The sequence below is a fragment of the Pan troglodytes genome, chromosome 1 (assembly GCF_028858775.2).
Source record: "Pan troglodytes isolate AG18354 chromosome 1, NHGRI_mPanTro3-v2.0_pri, whole genome shotgun sequence".
Lineage (NCBI taxonomy): Eukaryota > Metazoa > Chordata > Mammalia > Primates > Hominidae > Pan > Pan troglodytes.
The window spans coordinates 113,078,034-113,089,545 of record NC_072398.2 but is presented as its reverse complement, the minus strand read 5'-3'; the positions used below and the strand labels follow the sequence as shown (position 1 = coordinate 113,089,545).

The 11,512-nt window shown below is 38.7% G+C and overlaps 1 pseudogene; it reads left to right on the top strand.

Annotated features, from left to right (window-relative positions):
- The first annotated feature begins 4,590 nt into the window (after window positions 1-4,590).
- On the top strand, window positions 4,591-5,322 carry LOC469425 (heterogeneous nuclear ribonucleoprotein A1-like; annotated as a pseudogene).
- The last annotated feature ends 6,190 nt before the right edge of the window (window positions 5,323-11,512 follow it).

Sequence of the window (11,512 nt, the reverse complement as noted above, 5' to 3'; positions counted from 1 at the left end):
TACCCTAACTCAAGTCACTATCATCTCTCAGCTAAATCACTACAGTTGTTTTAACATGTTGTTAAAAGATACTTCAATGCACAGGTCCCTGCTTAACTCTCTAGACTAATTTTTCTCTACTACCTGCCTTTTATTAATACTTCTTAATCTAGTAGCATTTATTTTTCTTCTGCTTCAAGTAGCTCTCTTATTCCCTCATTACCTAAATAACTCTTACTCAACCCTGAAGACTCAGCTTTCTTGTTCCTTTCTCTAAGAAATTATCTCTATTGCACAATTTCTCTTCATCCCACCTCCCTTTCCCCCAGAACTGGATTACTTATCCCTCCTCTGATCTCCTGTAATGTGTTGTGTAAACTCTATGTTGGTACTTAGTGCATGACATTTTAAATATTCACTTTATGTCAACGTCTCTCTCATAAGACTAAGTTCCTTAAAGGCAAGGATTACATCTTATTCTTCGTTAACTTTGATGCCTTGTATAGTACTTGCCTCATTTTAATCACTAAGTAAATATTTGTTTTTTAAGGTAAGCAAGCTAAGCAAGGACAAATTCATGCAGCAGGGAGTGATATGGAGGGAGAAGAGGCCATGGCGATATCCATTTCTGCTTGGGCTTCTGTGGTTCTGTGGCTGCTCCAGCGCATTGGCTTCTGCTGAACCAGCTAGAAGGCACTGAAGACCAGAAGTGACAATCACAGTTAGGGCCAGTGAGTGTGTCTCTGCCTGAATAAATTTCTCAGCCCTCCCAACTCCCATGCTGCTGGTGTGGTCAAATTGCAGGGACGGCTGCTCCCACTCCTTATGATCTGAACTCTCCAGACCCTGCTTATGCTCTACTTTGCTTGTGTTGTTCTCTTTGATGGAAAACAACATTTTTATTTCTGACTACTGCAATGCTCCCCAATGTCAAGGCTCAGCCCAAGTGGACTTTTTCTATGTACTTTTCTCCAAGATATCAATTTGTATTTAACTGCCTTTTTAAAAATCAAATGGATGTCATCAGTATGGTACAATTTAGTTATAATATATTATCTTAGATAGGTTTCTATTTTTTTCACATGTTCGTCATAATTGACTGGATCCATTTGGTGAATGATAAGGCTTCCTGATGTCAGGGACCATGTGTTCATTTATGCATCAAGTAAGTATGCATTGCCATCATATAAAGTATCAGGCCTATACAAGGCATTGGGAGGAACAAACAGCGATTGAGACAGAAGTTCTACTGTATAGAAGCATATACACGAGTGCAGCATCGCTTAAGTTGGGGATATGCAAGCCAGGGAGTATCTAAGAAGATCTATTAAAGCGAGAAAATATTAGAATTCCTAATATTTCTAATTTTTGTTTCTAATAGTCTAATGTTTCTAATATTCTAGCAAACTTTTTATCTAAGGAAAGAAATTAAGCTTTATAAATATTTAATATGTGGATTGATCCTGATTCCCTCAGTTGGTAACTATGTCATACAGTCATATATCATGTATAATACAAAAGGATCTTTGAGGCAGAGTGGGAGTTCTCAAACTCATAGGGGCTGACAGTACAAACCTCTGCCATTTAATCACTTTCAGTGTAATGTGATGTATTGCAGTTTGAGTGTGCTTGGTTAAGAGGTTTGCTATTATCTAGCTTTAAGAAAATTAGCCCTCACAAAGAGACTAGTGGCCTAAAAAAATAATTCGTTTAAAGATACCATCACTTAAAGGTAATACTAATAATGCAAGCACGAGCAAACAAGAAAGTGTCAGCTGACATTCTCTCCACTCTTAATAATGAACATTTCAGCCATATTTCAATAAAAAACAATGTTTGTCTAAACAGATCTAGCAAGAACTTGTCCAAAATTTTAAATGATCTAGAATATTAATTAATTAGGAAACTCAACCTAAGAACACCTTTTGCCTTGAGATACACTTACTAATAGTTCGATGTCATCATTATCATAAAAATTTTAAAAATTAAGCATGAATTTTCACTTCTGCTTTGTGTTAAAAAGCTGCAAAGACTATTGTTCTCATCACAACAATGAGAAAAGTCCAGAAAAAAGCAAAATCATAACTTCATTGAACCAATCAGAAAACTGAGGAAAATAGAGTTATCTGAGTTTGAAAGAGAGATAAACCCTTCTAAGGAGAGATAAAAGACACAAACTCTCTCACCTATAGCAAACCACATGAGAAAAAGCTGTAGGCCACAATACAAGTAGGGAAGAAGAAACCAATCACATTTTAAAGGAGCTTCCAAAGGCTAAGTGTGGGTTAGTGTGCCAGTCTAGAATAGTGAGGGCACCAAAAGGGAGTTAATATTCATTCACCAGCTCCTATCTGTGGACTCTGCTGAGTGCTCATGAAAAAGTCAGTGCGTGGGCCTGCACCCACTGTGCAGGGCTTTGGGTATAGACCCACCCTGTGTGCTGCCACTAGTGTATGTGAATGCTGTCTAGCAATATAAGGACAGGACCACCCCACATGCTGCTTGTGCCCATATGCACCTCCTAAAAGCAGGGGTACTTGCCTGTCTACACTGACATTGCTGCTACCAGCCCCTGCCCACATGTACCACCCAGGAGACTGTGGTCCAGCACACCCAGCCTGCCACCACCACTGCTGGTGCCTGTGTGCACTGCTTGGTGTTCTAAGGGTTGGCCTGCTGCTGCTACTGACACCACCAACATCACACATGCTGTCTGGGGACCAGAGGACCTGCCCTTCAGGACCTGCCACTGCCGGCACCACGCACAACATCTGGGGGCCCCAGGCTCTGCCCTCCTGAACTTGTCACTGCTGGTGCCCACATATACTACTTTGGCACCTGAGGACTGGCATGCTCAGCACACCACCACCACCATCACCACTGTTGCCCGAGGACTGGCCCATCTGGCATTCACATCATCAGCAAAGTGTCACCACAGCCTCCACTAACAACTGCAGCCTAAGCCACTGAGGAACTCACAGATGCCACCGATGAGCTGATTACAGCTGAAGAAATCATACAAAGGGTACGCTACTACCCCCACCAAGAATCAATGCCAAAATGCCTTTTCTAACCAACACTACAGAAACATCTACAGGAAAACTATTTCACTGCAAAAGCCAACCGATAAAACTGGAAGAAGCAACTGTTACAATAGATGTGTAGATATTAAGGTAAGGACACAAAAACATGAAAAAGCAAGAAAACATGACACCTCCAAAGGAACATTATAATTACCAGTAACAGAGCCCAAAGAAAAGGAAATCTATGAAATGCCTGGAAAAAACTTCAAAATAATGACATTAGAAAAAGTCAGTGAGATAGGACAACCCAAATGAATGGTACAAAGAAATCAAGGAAAGAATTCATTATCTGAATGACAAATTCAACAAAATAAATGATGAGGAGCTTAAGGAAATCCTACATCTGGAAGCAAAAGAACTACATCTACATATATATGAAAACACACAAAAAATAAAACTCATTGATAAAGCAGACACACAAATGAGAAAAAAGGAGTCAACCGTTATTACCACAAAACAGACCAAACTGTAGACGTGAACAATAAAACAAAAAAATACAAAACAATCAGAAAACAATGAACGAGATGATAATAACATGTCGTCACCTATCAAAAACAACCTTCAATGTAAACAGCTTCAATTCCTCAATTAAAAGCTATAGACTGGCTGCATAGATCAAAAAAAAAAAAAAAAGACACAATTATATTCTGCCTAAAAAACTTACTTCACTTGTAAAGACGCACATAGATTGAAAGAAAAGGAATAGACAAAAATATTCCACACAAACAGAAGCCAAAAATATGCTTCTGTAGCTATACTTATATCAGACAAAATAGACTTAAAGTCAAAAAACATAAAAAGGGACAAAAAAGGTCATTATAAAATGATAAAGGGATCAATTAAGCAAGAGGATATAGCAATTGTAAATATATATGTACCTAACACTGGAGTACCCAGGTATATAAAACCAATATTGTTAGAGCTAAAGAGGGAGACTCCAATATACTAATAGTTGAGGACTTCAACATCTCACTTTCATCATTGCACAGATCTAGACAGAAAACCAGCAAATAAACATCATACTCAATATGCACTAGAGACTAACTGAACCTAACAGGCATTTACAAGACATTTCATCCAACAGCTGCAGAATGCACATCCTACTCATCAACTCATGGAACATTCTCCAGGATAGACCATATATTAGACCACAAGACAAGTCTTAACAAACTTTTAAAAATCAAAACCATAACAAATATCTTCTCAGCTCACAATGGAATAAAACTGAAAATCAATAACAAGAGGAACTTTGGAAACTGTACAAATACATGGAAATTAAACAACATGCTCCTAACAATTGGGTCAATAAAGATATTCAGAAGGAAATAAAAAAATTTCATGAAGCAAATGAAAATGGAAACATGTCCTTTCTGCCCATGGATGCCACCGAGGAAGCATTGTAAAGTCTCTCATCCCCCTGCCGTCATGTATAAAGAGCCCTAACAGCTGAGGAAGCTCTTCATTGGAGGATTGAGTTTTGAAACAATCAACGAGAGCCTGAGGAGCCATTTTGAGCAATGGGGAATTCACGGGCTGAGTGTTAATGAGAGATCCAAACACCAAGCTCTCCAGGGGCTTTGGGTTTGTCACATATACCACTGTGGAGGAGGTGGATGCAGCCATGAATACGAGGCCACACGAGGTCGATGGAAGAGTTGTGGAACCAAAGAGAGCTGTCTCAAGAGAAGATTCTCAAAGACCAGGTGCCCACTTAACTGTGAAAAAGATACTTGTTGGTGGTATTAAAGAAGACACTGAAGAACATCACCTAAGAGATTATTTTGAACTGTGTGGAAAAATGGAACTGATTGAAATAATGACTGACTGAGGCAGTGGCAAGAAGAGGGGCTTTGCCTTTGCAACCTTTGACGACTATTACTCCGTGGATAAGACTGTCATTCAGAAATGCTATACTGTGAATGGCCACAACTGTGAAGTTAGGAAAGCCCTGTCAAAGCAAGAGATGTCTAGTGCTTCATCCAGCCAAAGAGGTCGAAGTGGTTCTGGAAACTTTGGTGGTGGTCATGGAGGTAGTTTTTGGAATGACAACTTTGGTCATGGAGGAAACTTCAATGGTTGTGGAGATGGCTATAATGGATTTGGTAATGATGGAAGCAATTTTGGAAGTGGTGGAAGCTGTAATGATTTTGGCAGTTACAACAATCAATCTTCAAATTTTGGACCCATGAAGGCAGGAGACTTTGGAGGCAGAAACTCTGGCCCCTATGGTGGTGGATGCCAATACTTTGCCAAACCATGAAACCAAGGTGGCTACGGTGGTTCCAGTAGCAGCAGACCTATGGCAGTGGCGGAAGATTTTAATTACTGCCAGGAAACAAATCTTAGCAGGAGAGGAGAGCCAGGGAAGTGACAGGGAAGCTACAGGTTACAAAAGATTTGTGAACTCAGCCAAGCACAGTGGTGGCAGGGCCTAGCTACTATAAAGAAGACATGTTTGAGACAAATACTCAAGTGTATGGGCAAAAAAACTTGAGGAGGACTGTATTTGTGACTAATTGTATAACAGGTTATTTTAGTTTCTGTTCTGCGGAAAGTGTAAAGCATTCCAACAAAGGGTTTTAATGTAGTTTTTTTTTTTTTTGAGACGGAGTCTTGCTGTGTTGCCCAGGCTGGAGTGCAGTGGCTCGATCTCGGCTCACTGCAACCTCCGCCTCCCGGGTTCACGCCATTCTCCTGCCTCAGCCTCCCAAGTAGCTGGGACTACAGGCGCCAGTCACTACGCCGGGCTAATTTTTTGTTTTTTTAGTAGAGACAGGGTTTCACCGTGTTAGCCAGGATGGTTTCGATCTCCTGACCTCGTGATCCGCCCTCCTCGGCCTCCCAAAGTGCTGGGATTACAGGCATGAGCCACCACACCCGGCCAGTTTTTTTTTTTTTTCTTTTCCACCCATGCTGTTGATTGCTAAATGTAATGGTCTGATTGTGATGCTGAATAAATGTGTCTTTTAAAAAAATATGCTAAGTTAGTTTACTCTGAAGCCATCTTGGTAAATTTCCCCAACAGTGTGAAGTTAGAATTCCTTCAGGGTGATACCAGGTACTATTTGGAATTTATATACAACCTGCTTGGGTGAAGAAGCCACTGTCTTCAGAAACCTTGGTGTAGTTGAACTGACAGTTACTGTTGTGACCTGAAGTTCACCATTAAAAGGGATTGCCCAAGCAAAATCATGGAATTATTGGTTATAAAAATGATTGTTGGGGGCTGGGCGTGGTGGCTCAGGCCTGTAATCCCAGCACTTTGGGAGGCCGAGGCGGGCGGATCACCAGGTCAGGAGATCGAGACTATCCTGGCCTACATTGTGAAACACCGTCTCTATTAAAAATACAAAAAATTAGCCAGGCGTGGTGGTGGGTGCCTGTAGTCCCAGCTACTTGGGAGGCTGAGGCAGGAGAATGGCGTGAACCCAGGAGGTAGAGGTTGCAGTGAGCCAAGATTGCGCCACTGCACTCCAGCCTGGGCGACAGAGCGAGACTCTGTCTCAAAAACAAACAAACAAAAAAAGTTTGTTGGCACATCCTATGCAGTATATCTAAATTGAATAATGGTACCAGATAAAATTATAGATGGGAATAAAGCTTGTGTATCATCCATTGTCATGTGTAATCAATAACCCATTTAATTCTCTTGGAAAAAAAAAAAAAAAAAAGAAAACACAACTTACCAAAACCAATGGGATACTGCAAAGCATTTCTAAGAGAGAAGTTTATAGCAATAAATGCCTACACCAGAAAAGTAGAAAGATTTCAAATAACCAATTATGCACCTCAATAAACTAGAAAAGCAAGAGCAAACCAGACTCAAAATTAGTAAAAGTAAAGAAAAGATAAAGATCAGAGCAGAACAAAATGAATAGGGACAAAAAAAAAGAAAAAAAGAATCAACTAAACAAAAAGTTGGCTTTTGAAAAGATAAACAAAATTCATAAACTGCTAGCTAGACTAAGAAAAAAAGAGAGAAGACCCAAACAAACACAATCAGAAACCAGAAGACCTTACAACTGTTACCACAACAATACAAAGATCACTGACAACTATTACAAACAATGACCAATGATGTGGCTAACAAACTGCAAAACCTAAAGAATATGAATAAGTTCTTGGGCAAACACAACCTACCAAGATTGAACAAGGAAGAAATAAAAAACCTGAAAAGAACAATAATGGATAAGGAGATTGAATCAGCAATAAAAGGTTTTTCAGTAAAGGGAAGACCACGACCGGATGGCTTTACTACCAAACCTGTAAAGAACTAACGCCAATTCTCAAATTGTTGCAAAAATAGAGGAGGGAATTCTTTCTAAATCATTCTACAAGGACAGCATTACCCTGATATCAAAACCAGAAAAGGATACAACAATAGCAACAACAACAAAAACCAGTGGTATGAAACACACTGGTTTTGGTAAATTGTGTTTCCATTCTCATTTGCTTCAAGAAATCTTTTTATTTCCTTCTGAATATCTTTATGGACCCAATTGTCATTTAGGAGCATGTTGATTAATTTCCATGTATGTGTGCAGTTAAAAAAAAAAAGGAAACAGACCAATATCCCATAGATGCAAAACTCCTTAATAAAATACTAGCAAAACAAATCAAACAACACATCAAAAATATAAGACATCATAATCAAGTGGGATTTATCTCAGGGATGCAAAGGTGTTTTAATACAGGCAAGTCAATAAATGTGATACATCACATCAACAGAATAAAAGACAAAAACCATATGATAATCTCAATAGATGCAAAAAAATCATTGTATAAAATTCAACATGTCTTCATGGTTAAAAACTCTCAACAAATTAGGCACTGATGGAACATACTTCAACATAATAAGGCCATATATGACAAACCTACACCTAACATCACATTAAATGAGGAAAAGCTAAAAGCCTATTCTCTAAGAACTGGAACAAAACAAGGATGTCCACCTTTCACCACTCTTATTCAACATAGTACTGGAAGCCCTAGCTAGACCAATCAAAAAACAGAAAAATAAAAGGCATCTAAGTTAAAAAAGAGGAAGTCATCTTCCTTTGCAAATGACATAATCTTATATCACGAAAAACCTGAAGAATGCACCAAAAAACTCTTAGAACTGATAAACAGATTCGGTAAAGTTGTAGGATACAAAGTCAACATACAAAAATCAGTAGTGTTTCTATACACCAATAACAAACTAGCCGAAAAGGAAATCAAAAAAGCAATCCCACTTACGATAGCTACAAAAAATAAAATACCTAGGAATGAATTTAATGAAAGACCTCTACAACAAAAACCACTGATGAAAGAGATTGAAGAGGACACAAACAAATGGAAAGACATCCCATGCTCATGGATCAGAAGAATTACTATTGTTAAAATGGCCATACTACACAAAACAATCTATAGATTTAATGCATTCTCTATCAAAATACCAGTGACATTCTTCACATAAATAGAAAAGAATTCTAAAATTTGTATGGAACCACAAAAGACCTCAAATAGCCAAAGCAATCCTAAGCAAAAAGAACAAAGCTGGAAGCATCATACTACCTTACTTCAAAATATACTACAAAGCTATAGGAACCCAAACAGCATAGTATTAGTATAAAAATCGATACATAGGCCAAGGGAACAGAACAGAGAACCCAGAAATAAATCCACATATTTACAGCCAATTGATTTTTGACTAAAGTGCCATGAACATACACTGGGGAAAGAACACCTTCTTCAATAAATGGTGCTGGGGAAACTGGATATCCACATGCAGAAGGATGAAACTAGACCCTTGTCTCTCACCATATACAAAAGTCAACTTAAAATGGATTAAAGACTTAAAGATAAGATCCAAAAGAAAACATAGGGGAAATTCTGTAGGACATTGGACTACGTGAAGATTTTATGGATGAGCCTTTATTTTTTAATTTATTAAATTTTGTAGATCTGGGGTCTCCTCTGTTGTCCAGGCTGGAGTGCAGTGGCATGATCATGGCTCACTGCAGCCTTAAGCTCCTGGGCTTGTGTGATCTTTCCACCTCAGACTCTTGAGTAGATGAGACTACAGGCGCACAACACCATGCTCAGCTAATTTTTTTTTTTTTTTTTTTTTTTTTTTTTTTTTTTTTGGAGAGACAGGGTCTCACTATGTTGCACAGGCTGGTCTCAAACTCCTGTCCTCAAGTGATCTTCCCACCTCAGCCTCCTGAGCCACTAGGATTACAGGCATGAGCCACCATGCCTTGCTGTAACTAAGACTTTAAAAGCATGGGCAACAAAAACAAAAACAGACAGATAAGACTATATTAAGCTAAAAAGGTTCTGCACTGCAAAAGAAACAATTGATAAAGAGACAACTTGTACAATGGGAGAAAATATTTGCAAACTATTCATCTGACAAGGAACTGATATCTAGACTATACAAGGAACTCAACTCAACAGCAACAAAACAAAACAAAACAAAAGCCAGTAATCCCATTAAAAAGTGGGCAACAGATGTGAATAGACATTTCTCATAAGAAGACATATAAATGGCCTACAGACATGTGAAAAAATGTTCAACGTTGCTAATCATTAGGGAAATGCAAATCAAAACCACAATCAGATATCATCTCACCCCAGTTAGAATGGTTATTGTCAAAAAGACAAAAAATAACAAGTGCTGATGATGATGTGGAAAAAAGGGACTCATACACTGTTGGTGAAAATGTCAATTAGTACAGCCATTATGGAAAACAGCATAGAGGTTTCTCAAAAAATTAAAAATTGAAGTACCATATGATCCAGTAATCCCACTACTGGGAATGTATTCAAAGGAAAAGAAATCAGTATATCAAAGGAATACCTGCACCTCCATGTTTATTTCAGCACTATTCAGAATAGCCAAGATACAGAATCGACCTAAGTGTCCATGAATAAATAAAGAAAATATGGTATATATACAATGGAATACTATTCAGCCATAAAAAGAATAAAAGCATGTAATTTGCAGTAACTCGGATGGAACTGGAGGACATTATGTTAAGAGAAATAAACCAGGCACAGAAAGACAGTTATTGCATGTTCTCACTGCATATGTGGGAACTAAAAGTTGATCTCATGGAGGTAGAGATTAGAATGATGGTTACCAGAGGCTGGGAAAAGGTAGAGGTATGAAAAGAGGTTGGTTAATGGATAAAAACATACAGTTAGAGAGAAGGAATAAGTTCTAGCGTTTGATAGCACAGTGGGGTGACTATAGTTACTAATAACTTATTGTCTATTTCAAAACATCTACCAGAGAAGATTTGAAATGTTCCCAACACAAAAAAATGATAAATATTCGAAGTGATGGATATTTTAAACACCCTGACTTGATCATTACACATTATATGCATGTATCAAAATATCACATGTACCCAATGAATATGTACAGTTATTGTGTATCAATTAAATCAGGAAGAAAAGACCATGGGTGTAGCAGGTATACAGAAAGTAACTGGTAGGTCTGTGTGGCCAGACACAAAACACCATACACTTCCCTCCCCAGACTCTTTTCTCATGTGAAGCAAAAGCTTTAAACTTCTGGAAGAGTGGCAGCAAAGACTGTTGCCCAAAGCCCAGGAAAAGATGCATTATGGAGAGGGGTTAGGGATATAAGAAAAGGCTATCTCTGGGGAGATGCACAAAATCATCTTGGACCTAACATCTCAAACTGATATAAGGCAGAGGTTTTCTACCACTAGGAAAGGCGAAGAAAACTCTTGTTCAAGATCAACTATTATTAATACAAAGCAGAATTTGGCTGCCACAAGACGGAGTGACAGGAATGCAGAGAGAGGCCCAATTTCAGAGGCCCTCCCTAAGACATAGACTGGAGTAGAACAACAGATAAATCCATTTACCCTGAACACAAACCTGGCAAAAAGTAACAAGCAACAGTAGTCTAAGACTGGGGATGGGGAAAATCCATGGTGAGAGATCTTCCCTGTGGTACAGGCATTCAGGAAAGCTGAAAGCTGATGGTAGAACAATAAACCTGAGAGAAGACTCTGGCATACCAGTGTCCACTCTAGGCACAAGGCAAAGGCGGCCCACCAATGGAAGAATTAGAAGCCTGTGGTGTACTGATGGTAACCATAGCAACAACAAAACCTAAACCCAGCTCAACTCCTGACAGATCGAGTCAATTCTCCATATTAATGGCCTTATACAAGAAGAGTCATTCTCATTTTCCACTGTTAACAATATTTTAACAATATTTACCCCAATCTCTACTGTTCATGCAAAGTCTGGCATTCACTCAAAAATTACATCACACACACACACAGACACACACACACAGACACACACACACACACACACACACACTACCTACGATCAAGAAACAATGAAGTCAACATCCAATACCCAGATGTTGAAACTAGCATACAGGAATTTTAAAATAACTATGATTAATATGTGAAAGGATA